The sequence below is a fragment of the Lycium barbarum genome, chromosome 3, assembly GCF_019175385.1.
Source record: "Lycium barbarum isolate Lr01 chromosome 3, ASM1917538v2, whole genome shotgun sequence".
NCBI classification, from domain to species: domain Eukaryota; kingdom Viridiplantae; phylum Streptophyta; class Magnoliopsida; order Solanales; family Solanaceae; genus Lycium; species Lycium barbarum.
The window spans coordinates 35,383,421-35,397,541 of NC_083339.1; positions in this window are offsets into that span (position 1 = coordinate 35,383,421).

The window sequence follows — 14,121 nt, forward strand, 5'->3', positions numbered from 1 at the left end:
CACAAAATCCCTCCACCATAACTTGGTATCACCCAAGAGCTGGAAGGTCACAAACTCCACACCGTACTTCTCTACTGCCCCCATCTTATGGAGCCTCTCATGACAGTCCATAATAAACTCCTAGGCATCTTCAAACTCAGTGCCGAAGAACTCTGGGGGTTTATCTTAGTGAACCTCCAGAACAAATCATGCTCATCCCCTGTCAAAACTGGACCTCCCACCGGCCTAGGAAATACCTCCAGTCCTGGAGCCTCATCCAAAAAAGGAGCCACAGCTGCAGCATGGTGTAACCCCAGAGCACGAACTCCGCCCGGAGCTGGATCCCCTACTCTGGCACCCTGTGCACCTTGAACAACTGGTAACACACCTGCCTCTGTCAAACTATTCAGCAGGCTCAACACTCGGACCATCGCATCTGACAACACTGAAGGAGCTATAATATCTTAGCTGCTGCTGCTGCCGCACGAGTCCTCACCATCTGTGAGAGAATACAAAGAAAAGTCAGTTACCAATTGGAATCATCCAGATACCAATTGGAATTAAGTAGCACGAAAGAAAGAAAGAAATTAAATTTTCTTAGTGTCCAATAGCCTCTCGAAGATAAGTACAGACGTCTCTGTATCGATCCGCAAGACTTTGCTAGACATGTCCTTGTACAATGAGATCGATGAACCTAGGGCTCTGATACCAACTTTGTCATGACCCAAACAGCCGTGAGTGGCACCCACACAAATCCTCTAGTGGGCGAACTGTCGACTTAACTAACCATCCAAACGATTACCAATTACTTAACCAATTTTAAAACATTCAGGGATATAACAAATATAGAAATCTCCAAAATGTCAATTCATGCCATAAATAATTAAAATCTATGGAAGTCTAACTATTACAACCCCAAAATTCGAAAGTCATCGTACAAGGACTCTAAAACATAACTGCCTAAAGAATGAAGGACTGTCTAATAAATTGAAATGTCTGAAATGAAATAGACATCTAAAATAAGAAGGATTTTCAGGTGGCCTAGCATGGATAGGAGCCCACCCTCAAATCTAGTGGAAAATTGGCCTCGTGCTAAATATAAGGTCATATAGGTGTCTCTTGATCACAATCTACACTCAAAAGAATGCAACAAGGTAGTATCAGCACAAACACTATGTACCGGTAGATATCATAGGCCGACAAAGATTAGTATCATGCATACAATCACAAAATCAATAGAATAGATAGTTAGGCACAACAACACATAACAACACGAAACTATCAACAAGAATCATCTAATACCAAAATATCAGCCATCACAGGGATAAGATAAATCCACACAATTAGAATTCAATAAGAATAACTCAACTTATGCAATCTCCAAACACAATAGTAAATCACAAATTATCGTTAAATGTGCCTTTTCATATTTATAATATCTTTCTAATCACAATGTATTTTCATTCCACAATCAATAACGAATGTGAACAATCAATAAATTAATATCAGGGAACACAAGTCACCATGTCACAAGTCATATCAAGACTCAAGAATCAACTCATCAATAACATGAATAAGGGACTACTCCAAGTCAAAACGAAGAGTATTTATGAACTCCTTCTTTATCATTTCATAATAGTTCATCACATAATTAAGTCAAACACGCTTCATGTCTGAAGCCCTAATCATGCTTCTCCTATCAATTTCGTAACACATACAATCAATTAATTAAAGTCTAACTCAAGTAGACCGTAACCTACCTCAAGATAGAACCGAAACAATGTAATCATTTCGCGATCGCTTTCCCCTCTCAGAAAGTGTCACGACCCAACCCCGTAGGCCGTGACTAGTACCCGATGTGGGCACCCAAACACATCTATCCAATGCTATCTCAACTGTTATCAAACGCATTCAAGTATAAAGCAGAAGCCGTCAAGGCTATATTTCAAATTTAAATAATTTCCAGAAAAATTTTGGCAGAGTTTCCTTTGTTTTACAGACTATCCAAAATAACCCTGCGCACAGAAAATACCAACAAAGGCCACACCGGCCAACAAAGGAACATATAAACATATGCGGACCGGCCGCGGCGGCGAATGGGATAGCCCAAACACAACATATACACACATCAGCACAGAAAGACCCTAACCCACAAACACATCTACAGGCCTCTAACAGACATACAGAATCATATGACGGGACAGGGCCCCGCCGTACCCGGAGTTGCCATACATACAGAATATACAGAAGACAGAAGATATATACCAAAAGTACACGCTCCGGATCAAAGGAGCTCTTCAAAATAGCAGAATCTGAGCCCTAGACTGGCGGCGTATCTTCAAGTGCGTCTGTACCTGCGGGCATGTAGCGCAGCCCCCGAAAAACCGGGGGTCAGTACGAAAAATGTACCGAGTATGTAAAGCGGAAACATAACAAACATAATCATAGTCTGAATCAGAAGCACAGAAGTATAGCAAACGGAATCGTAATCCAACGAACAGACAGAGATATACCGGACAGAGTCGTAGTTCAGACAGACAGACAGAAGGATACCGGACAGAATCATAGTCCAGACGGACGGATAAAATCATAATCTATACGGACAGACAGAATCAGAATCCAATCAGACAGACAGAATCATAATAGGGCACAAGAACGTGGTCGCCACTCCTGCCTTTGGCGCCACAACATATCACATTTCAGAAGATTTCATATCTTCGAACATCTCCGTCACATAACACATCATATCATAACCACGGTAACCCCGGGGACAGATCACACGCCGGGAAACCGGACACATCATGCTTCGTAACATATACACGGTAACCGAGAACGACATATACCACAGTACCCCGGAACCGGACACATCATACTTCGGAATTCATACATGGGACCCGGCCCCCGACAAGGGACTCGGCGGCCCATCTGCACGATATAAACCGGTGAAAGGAATCATAGCACATGCACGAACTGATTAATGAGAAACCACATTCATACAGATCATTATACAGACCCAATCAAATTGGAGTAGGCCAAATGGCGAGTCGAGTCGAAGTATTCGGATAGCGTTCATAAAAATGCGGCTATATCCTGCTTGGGAAGGCACGACAGATTATTACCAGAATCAGATTTTCAGATGTCCAAAACCATTTTGCAAGATTTATATAACAACAGCCATATCATGGTCAAAATGATAGTTCAGATATTTCTTGTGAAAAACGGACAAAAATAAGGCAATTTAGGCCATACAAGAGGTATCGGGGCTCCGTGGGCCCACCTCGGACTAACTCGAGGTGACATCCGTAAATTACTGATAAAAGATCTTATGAGGTCATCCATAATCATTCGGAAGTATTCCGACTCCGTTTGAGAAAGTTTCGTACAAAAGTTCACTTTAAAGGCATTTTATGAGAAATTAGTTTCAATCGTACTGAAGGAATTGGAGCGGATTTCCATCTCGAATTCCGAGGAACGGAGTCGTATTCAAGGCTCGCGGCCGAGCCTATTACATTCAGAACATGCCTAAGAATAAAGGGGAAGGCTTTACATACCTCGATAGCGCCTTACGCTCGCTTGGCGTCGATTCCAATTTCGTCTAAAATCTAGAAATGGTCAAGTTTACCATTTGTTAGTTTCAACTTTTCAATAGTCCAAACTTAACACATACTTGCCTACCGAAATTTCGGCAGCATTTCCTCTGTATATATGACATCCCCAACAGTTAAACACAGCCAAACAATCAACACAACCCAACAACAATATTCATAATAACGACAAGTAGCTCAAAATACATAATAAGGCACAATTTGCCAACTTTCCGTCATAACTTAACATTTTCCGTTCCGACCTTACACTTCCAAACCAAACTTATTATTTTGATGTTCATTACCCATCAAATTCATTACAACGCGATTCGGAGGCATATCATACCATCCTCACAAGATATACATAAGATATACAAACATACAAACTTTCCATCAAAGCCACAACTTATCCGATTCTCCTAACCTTCAACATACAAGTTCATTATACATTTCCATCTTCCAAATTCATCAACATTAATCATAGTTTGCCTCTTAATACTTTCATTTTCATTGTTTTACATAAACCATAACAAAGTTGCATAATTTCCTTCAACAACTTAGTAACCATTTTTCCATGACAACAAAGGCTATTATCTTTCCATTCAGTTCACCAAAACACACTTAACATACTAACAAGATTAAATTCATATTCCGTAATCAACATAGTGCCACACGGCCACATACTATACTCTCCAACTTTCACTAATTCATTCCACTTTTCATTTCTAATACAATTTCCACCATACTATAACTAAATTACAACATGAATTTAAATCATCAAAGACATGTGATACATGTACATGCATTCAGCCAACATGCATAGTTCTCAACACACAAAATTTCCATGTTTTTCATTCATTTCAACTTACTACAACATACATACACCTCTCATAACATGTCAAAAGCATAAAATTCTTACCTTTCTTCACTTGGGGTTAAGGTTGCTTTCTTGCCTCAATACTTATATCAACTTGTAGAGGGCCTTGAGCTTACTACTAATCTCACAAGAATTTAATTTTTGAACCAAGGATTAGCTCCAAGAAATTTTTTCTTTCTTTTCTTTCTTTTTCTTTCCTCACCCGAAATGCTCCCTTTCTTTTCTTTTGTTTTTGCTTTGTGTCTTCTTGAAGGTTCTTGAGAATTATCCAATCATATATATAATTAATTACTTACACAATTTCTTGTGGGCTTGGACACTACTATGGCTGGTTGGGCCTTGAATTTGGGCCTCACTTTCTTATTTTTTTTTTGAGTCCAATTTGGTTAGAATTCTTGTTTTGTAATTCCCGAAACTAATTTCTAAAATTCCAATTTTTGCCTCTTGGCCTCCTTCCATATTTCACACCAATAATTTCATAGTCAACACATTCATACTAAGCAAGGTCCAAATTTGTCCTCATTCCATACGAATCAAAATTATTTCGCATTTTCCGAATATGCAAAAATGTCGGATGTAACATCCTCCCCCCCCCCCCTTTAAAACATTCGTCCTCGAATGTTAAATTGACCTCATGGGGCGTCTTACTACTTCGGGAGGGTTCTTTTTATAATCGTCCTGTGTTGACTTTCCGATATGGATTCTCTACCAAAATGATGGAGTAATTCTTCACATTACTGACTCATATGCTTTCATAACGTATTCTCTCATATCCCATACAGTCATTGGGCCATGAACTATATTCTAGTAACGGATGAATGCTTTTCGCTCTTTCACAGACGTTGTGTCCCTTCTTCCTTTCCTTCAAAGCTTTTCAAACATTATACTTAATATCACCTCTTGTCACACTCCTCGATTCCTTACCACATTATCATAATCCCACATCATACCAAACAGATTCGTAACTGGGATCGGACGCATAGGAGCATATCAGACGGATTCGCAATCGGAGGCAGACGTACTAAACTATGGCGGACAGATTCGTAGTCAAAGTCAGATGTGTGGGAGTGTATCAGACAGATCCGAGATAAGAGTCAGACGTACAGAGGTGTATCAGACAGGTTCGTATCCAGAGTCAATCGTACAGAGGTATATCAGACAAAAACGTAATCGGATTCAGAAGTACAGAGACGTAATAGACAGAGCCTCATCGGAATCAGAGATGCAGAAGTATAACAAGCAGAGTTTTGATTAGGACCAGACCACTCCTATTAAGGCTCTAGTGATTTACGAAAATTTCCTGAGCGGCATTGCGCTTCTTCTTTTTGCCCATTTGGTCCGCCTCAGTCCGCGCGACTTTTGTAAGGGCGCTAGCTATTCCACACATTCTCTTTTCCTTTAGGTTACCCCACATCTCCATTTTCATCTTATACTTGCACTTGTAAAAATTTTAGTATCTTTCCCAGGGGGGTCACCCATCCCAGAATTGCTCTAGCCTTAGCACGCTTAACCTTGAAACTTTCATGCGTTTGGACCCATTAAGGCCAGTATAATTTCATCGACTGCCCCGCACGACCTTCGTCACGTAATTTAGGGCAGATCGGGATCTTAGTAAGTTTTCGGAAAATTCTCATAGTGGGTCCCACCCCGGGCTAAACCATACAATTATTATATCGCCCTTTCGAATCCTTAGTATCTATTTGGTTGAAAATTACCTTACCCTTACTAATGCCCAGAAAAGAAAGTCACATAATGTAATAGAGTATATACCCATCCATACACATATCCCTCAAGAAAAGATCACTAACATACCTGGGTGTGCACTTGAAGACGCTCCTGGGTCCTGCCGGCCGGTCAAAGCAAATACATGGTTCGAAGGACCGCTGTAACCAGAAGCTGCACCTCGACCTCGGCCACGACTCGCTGGTGCTGGCGCTGGTGCTGGTGCTCCTCGCCCTGTGGGGCGTATGGCTGCCGAAGAAGAAGACGAGCCAGCAACTGACCCGGTAAGCTGGGCTGAACCACCTGGACCACCCCTATACGGACACTCTCTCATCGTATGGCCTTGTTCGCCACAAGAAAAGCAGGCACCAGTGGCACGATAACACTCACCAGGGTGACGCCTCCTGCAATAAGGGCACCGAGGTATGGATGGTCCCATCTGACTGAAGCTCCTATTTACCTGCGAACTCGAAGCCATGAAGTCCTGTCCCGAGAACTGTGGGGGCGTACTGTGTGCTGGCTGGGACGAATACCTGTTACCCTGCCCCTGAGAAAACTCACTCTGAAATCCCCCTGAGTACCCGGCCGATCTGGTTCTCTTAGGCCGGCTCCCGTCATGGCCCCTATCAGGCTGACGTTCCCTACGCCGGTCCTCCATGCCCTGGGCGTATGCCTGCACCCGGGCAATATGCATCCCTGGCTGAGAAGCCATCGCCAAGCAACCATCGATCAAATAAGGGTCTAGCCCCATCACATACCGGTGCACCCTTTCGGCCATCTCCGCTACTATAGCGGGTGCATACCTAGCCAGTGAGTCGAACTCTAGGCTATACTCTCGAACACTTCTACCGTTCTGCTTCAGGTGCAAGAATCGGTCAACCCTAGCTCTCCGCAGCTCTGGAGGTAGAAAATGATCAAGAAAGGCCTTAGTGAACTCGGCCCATACTGCTGGAGGAGCATCGTCACCCCTGGATAGCTGCCAGGACTCATACCAGTTCGCTGCTACCTCATATAACCGATACGAGGCCAACTCGACGAACTCAGTCGGCGAAGCCTTAATCAACCGTATCGTGCTCTCCATCTTTCTGATAAACTCCTGGGGGTCCTCTTCGGGTTTTGTTCCGGAGAATTCTGGAGGATTACATGTCAAGAACTCACGAGCCCTGGAGCTTTCATACCTGTCCGAACGACCACCCCCAAATCCATGCCTACGAACCTGCTCCGTTATCAGTGTGGTCAATAACTGAACCGCATCTCGCATAGCCCTGTCCTCCTCCCCTGGCTGTGGAGCTGGAGGCTCGGGCACTGGAACCCTGGGAGCTCGCGGTGGAGCTGCCCTCTGATCAGCAGCTTCTGCTGCTCCAATCTCCTCTGATAAGGGCGGTGTAACAGAGTCGGTTGACAGGGGCTCATCCTCAAGCGCTAACCGCGCACTGGCCCTGGTAACTCTCTGGGCCCTGCTAGTTTCTCCTACCTCCACCCCTGCTTTGCCCTTCTGGGCAGCTGTTGCCTTCTTCGGAGGCATCGCTGAAAACATAAAAAATCGTCAGGAGGGGATCATTCTACTAATACAGTTCTATCGCACGATCTAAAATCCAAAGAAGGGTAACATCCTAGATGTCCTGTAGCCTCCTGTTTATAGATATGGTGCACAACACACCGATAAACAAGACTCTACTAGACACGGCCTGTAGACATACCGAGGACTAACCGCACTGATACCACTTCTGTCACGACCCAACCCCGTAGGCCGTGACTAGTACCCGATGTGGGCACCCAAACACATCTATCCAATGCTATCTCAACTGTTATCAAACGCATTCAAGTATAAAGCAGAAGCCGTCAAGGCTATATTTCAAATTTAAATAATTTCCAGAAAAATTTTGGCAGAGTTTCCTTTGTTTACAGACTATCCAAAATAACCCTGCGCACAGAAAATACCAACAAAGGCCACACCGGCCAACAAAGCAACATATAAACATATGCGGACCGGCCACCGCGGCGAATGGGATCGCCCAAACACAACATATACACACATCCGCACAGAAAGACCCTAACCCACAAACACATCTACAGGCCTCTAACAGACATACAGAATCATATGACGGGACAGGGCCCCGCCGTACCCGGAGTTTCCATACATACAGAATATACAGAAGACACAAGATATATACCAAAAGTACACGCTCCGGATCAAAGGAGCTCTTCAAAATAGCAGAATCTGAGCCCTAGACTGGCGGCGTATCTTCAAGTGCGTCTGTACCTGCGGGCATGTAGCGCAACCCCCGAAGAACCGGGGGTTAGTACGAAAAATGTACCGAGTATGTAAAGCGGAAACATAACAAACATAATCATAGTCTGAATCAGAAGCACAGAAGTATAGCAAACGGAATCGTAATCCAACGAACAGACAGAGATATACCGGACAGAGTCGTAGTTCAGACAGACAGACAGAAGGATACCGGACAGAATCATAGTCCAGACGGACGGATAAAATCATAATCTATACGGACAGACAGAATCAGAATCCAATCAGACAGACAGAATCATAATAGGGCACAAGAACGTGGTCGCCACTCCTGCCTTTGGCACCACAACATATCACATTTCAGAAGATTTCATATCTTCGAACATCTCCGTCACATAACACATCATATCATAACCACGGTAACCCCGGGGACAGATCACACGCCGGGAAACCGGACACATCATGCTTCGTAACATATACACGGTAACCGAGAACGACATATACCACAGTACCCCGGAACCGGACACATCATACTTCGGAATTCATACATGGGACCCGGCCCCCGACAAGGGACTCGGCGGCCCATCCGCACGATATAAACCTGTGAAAGGAATCATAGCACATGCACGAACTGATTAATGAGAAACCACATTCATACAGATCATTATACAGACCCAATCAAACTGGAGTAGGCCAAATGGCGTGTCGAGTCGAAGTATTCGAATAGCGTTCATAAAAATGCGGCTATATCCTGCTTGGGAAGGCACGACAGATTATTACCAGAATCAGATTTTCAGATGTCCAAAACCATTTTACAAGATTTATATAACAACAGCCATATCATGGTCAAAATGATAGTTCAGATATTTCTTGTGAAAAACGGACAAAAATAAGGCAATTTAGGCCATACAAGAGGTATCGGGGCTCCGTGGGCCCACCTCGGACTAACTCGAGGTGACATCCGTAAATTACTGATAAAAGATCTTATGAGGTCATCCATAATCATTCGGAAGTATTCCGACTCCGTTTGAGAAAGTTTCGTACAAAAGTTCACTTTAAAGGCATTTTATGAGAAATTAGTTTCAATCGTACTGAAGGAATTGGAGCGGATTTCCATCTCGAATTCCGAGGAACGGAGTCGTATTCAAGGCTCGCGGCCGAGCCTATTACATTCAGAACATGCCTAAGAATAAAGGGGAAGACTTTACATACCTCGATAGCGCCTTACGCTCGCTTGGCGTCGATTCCAATTTCGTCTAAAATCTAGAAATGGTCAAGTTTACCATTTGTTAGTTTCAACTTTTCAATAGTCCAAACTTAACACATACTTGCCTACCGAAATTTCGGCAGCATTTCCTCTGTATATATGACATCCCCAACAGTTAAACACAGCCAAACAATCAACATAACCCAACAACAATATTCATAATAACGACAAGTAGCTCAAAATACATAATAAGGCACAATTTGCCAACTTTCCGTCATAACTTAACATTTTCCGTTCCGACCTTACACTTCCAAACCAAACTTATTATTTTGATGTTCATTACCCATCAAATTCATTACAACGCGATTCGGAGGCATATCATACCATCCTCACAAGATATACATAAGATATACAAACATACAAACTTTCCATCAAAGCCACAACTTATCCGATTCTCCTAACCTTCAACATACAAGTTCATTATACATTTCCATCTTCCAAATTCATCAACTTTAATCATAGTTTGCCTCTTAATACTTTCATTTTCATTTTTTTACATAAACCATAACAAAGTTGCATAATTTCCTTCAACAACTTAGTAACCATTTTTCCATGACAACAAAGGCTATTATCTTTCCATTCACTTCACCAAAACACACTTAACATACTAACAAGATTAAATTCATATTCCATAATAAACATAGTACCACACGGCCACATACTATACTCTCCAACTTTCAGTAATTCATTCCACTTTTCATTTCTAATACAATTTCCACCATACTATAACTAAATTACAACATGAATTTAAATCATCAAAGACATGTGATACATGTACAGGCATTCGGCCAACATGCATAGTTCTCAACACACAAAATTTCCATGTTTTTCATTCATTTCAACTTACTACAACATACATACACCTCTCATATCATGTCAAAAGCATAAATTTTTTACCTTTCTTCACTTGGGGTTAAGGTTGCTTTCTTGCCACAATACTTATATCAACTTGTAGAGGGCCTTGAGCTTAGTACTAATCTCACAAGAATTTAATTTTTGAACCAAGGATTAGCTCCAAGAAATCTTTTCTTTCTTTTCTTTCTTTTTCTTTCCTCACCCGAAATGCTCCCTTTCTTTTCTTTTGTTTTTGCTTTGTGTCTTCTTGAAGGTTCTTGAGAATTATCCAATCATATATATAATTAATTACTTACACAATTTCTTGTGGGCTTGGACACTACTATGGCCGGTTGGGCCTTGGATTTGGGCCTCACTTTCTTATTTTTTTTTTGAGTCCAATTTGGTTAGAATTCTTATTTTGTAATTCCCGAAACTAATTTCTAAAATTCCAATTTTTGCCCCTTGGCCTCCTTCCATATTTCACACCAATAATTTCATAGTCAACACATTCATACTAAGCAAGGTCCAAATTTGGCCTCATTCCATACGAATCAAAATTATTTCGCATTTTCCGACTATGCAAAAATGTCGGATGTAACAGAAAGCTTCCGAACGTTCAAAGTCTAGAAATATAGAGCTATATGAGTATTCAATCATCTACTCCAACAGTACAACAATTTGGGGAAAAGAACCCAACTACTTCTACCCTTTTCAAATGGGTGGGCTATCACTAAGTGTGAATTCATCAAAATATCAACTCCAGTAATCGTATTCTATCCGTTCATGGGTTTTTTTTAATCATTCTAACCCTTTTACAAGCAGTTTTTATGCCAAAGTTATCATCTTGATGAAACCCTAGGTTTCGTTCAACAAGTTCCACCATTAATAGACAAGTTCTCATCCTAGGAAGTGATAATCTATACTCCCAGAGGATCAAATAACAATAAAATCAAGAACCCATTCATTAATCAAGGGTATCTTAAGTTTTAGGGTTTTAGCCCTTTCATTCACCATTAACGGACCTTTAACTAATCATGGAACCTAATCATATGATAGAATGAACAAAGTCAAGGGTTGAGACTTACCTTTCAAGAGTACTTTAGCCCTAGCCTTAGAATTTTGTTACAACAGTTCTTGGAAACTGTTTTGGTGTTATGTGGGGAATGGGTTCGGAATAAAGAATATAACACACGGATTCTGCCTCCCGTGGACTGCTGCAGTGGTCTCGCTATAGCGGGAAAGCTCCTCCTATGGTAGACCTCAGTAAAGTCCCGCCTCCCCGCTGCGCTGACCCCATACCAGCTTCGACGGACATGTTGCCGCAGTCCCACACCTGCTGCAGCGGTCCCACACCCACTGCAGCGGTCCATTTTGACCAGTTGCTCGGGTTTTCGCACCAGTTTTCACCCAAAAATCCCAACACAAATCCGAGGCACTACAGACGCAAACAAAACATGCACAAATACATAAAAACATGCTCTCACCCGCGGCCTCAAAATTCCTAACGAAGGTCTAGTTTCCTAAGTCTCCCCCTATAATGACCTAGCGGGTGCCAATTTAAACAACCATTTGTTGAAGGAGATCTGGGAATAATTCAAGGTAACGCACAGGAGCTCTACCGCATACTGGCCACAGATGAATGGAGCCGTAGAGGCTGCCAACAAAAAATTCAAGAGCATCTTGAGAAAAATGATCGACAACTACAGGAATTGGCACGAGCAGCTGCCTTATGCTTTGTTGGGGTGCAGAACGACAACCCGAACTTCCACTGGGGCAACTCCATACCTCCTTGTCTATGGTATCGATGCATTAATACCCGCAAAGGTTGAGATCCCTTCACTCAGAATCATCCAAGAGGTGAAGCTAAACGATGCGTAATGGGTCAGAAACTGCTACGAGCAGCAGGCCATGATAGATGAAAAGAGAATGGTGAAGGTATGCGATGGATAGCTGTATAGACAAAGGATGTCTCGAGCCTTCAACAAGGGAGCCAGAGCCTGACTTTTTCAAATTGGACAACTCATAATCAAGCGAGTATTCCCTCACCAAGAAAAATACAAAGGAAAATTTACACTAAACTAGCAAGGATCGTACATGGTCAGAAAGGTTCTATCAGGAGGAGCCGTAGTCCTAGCCAAAATGGACGGGCAAGAATGGCCCAAATCCATCAACGCGGATGTGCTCAAGAGATACTATGTTTAGGATTCCATCTGCATGTAATCGCAATATCATTTCTATATAGTCGTGTCTTTTGCTTGTAATCATATCTTGCAATAGAGCAGCAAAAACGAATCAACAATGTAATAAACTACGCAATGACCTGACTTCCCCATAGTGGGATACGTAGGCAGTCTATATCGGACCCGGTCATCTTATTAGTAAAAAACCAAAACTCAGTTACTTTGTTCCTGAACTACGTTCGACCTGAATTCCTGCTGCGACAGGATACGTAGGCACTTTCGAGCTCTCTTTATAAAAGAAAAACCCAGAAGCCATTAGAAAAAACCTCAGAGACAATAAAGCAGAGGGAATCGATGAGATCAAGCTACGAGGACCGATACAAGAGTCAGCCAGCGTCAACCCTACACTGGGGCAGGATTTTTTGAGAGGGTCTCAAAAATTCCTTCCAGAAACAATCAACAGAGAAATAGCAAAACAAAGCCCTACACTAGGTCGCATAATGAGAAAGAGCAAGGGCCGCTCAAGGCAGATCCAGAAACTGAGGTAGGATTTTTGAGAAAATCTCAAAAATCTACCAGTTCGAAAAGTTAGCAATCATACCTCTCTAGAGAACTAGATATCATGACAAAGATTTGTTTCTTAAAAAAATAAAAAAATAAAAAAAATAAAAAACAACATGCGCTTTACAAATTTTTACTTTAGATTTTCAAAATACACCCATTAGTAGAAGTACGCTCTAAAACCATCTCTCGAAATACCAAGCCCAAGAAGGTTCGGAAGAGCGTCAAGAGGAGCCACCAGACGGGAGGACACAACACTAATTGGCCTTTTAGGAAACTCACAATTTTTCTGTGGATGCAGGTTTGTAACAAGACAGCAGGCGTGCCACTAACCGGTCTACTCACAGCAAGACCGAAAGGCAAAAGACTCGGTCCAGCGAAGAAAGACCAAAAAGGTCACAACAGAAATGGATAGTAAAGACTCATCCTACTAAAAGGGTCAGGACAATGAACATAAAAAATACATCCGACCAAAAGGGTCGTGAGCCGAAGGCCTAACAAATATATAGTCGACCAAAAGGGTCAACAAAACAAATAAACGACAAAGATATAGTCGACCAAAAGATTCATACAAAGACTGAATGACAAAGACATAACAGACCAAAAAGGTCGCAACGAATGAGCATAAAGACATGTTCGGCCAAAAGGGTCATGACAAAAACAGAGTGGGCATATCTGAACACGAGAGTCACAGCCCACGCTACGGACGAAAGCAAGATTATCTAGCCAAAAGGGCCATATCTGTCACCCTATCATATTTTTACTTTCCTGTTGCCAAGAGGGCCATTGCACGTTTATTTTTCCTGCTACCGAAAGGGCCATTCGTACAAACTTCCAAGAGGGCCATTACACGTTTATTTTCCTGC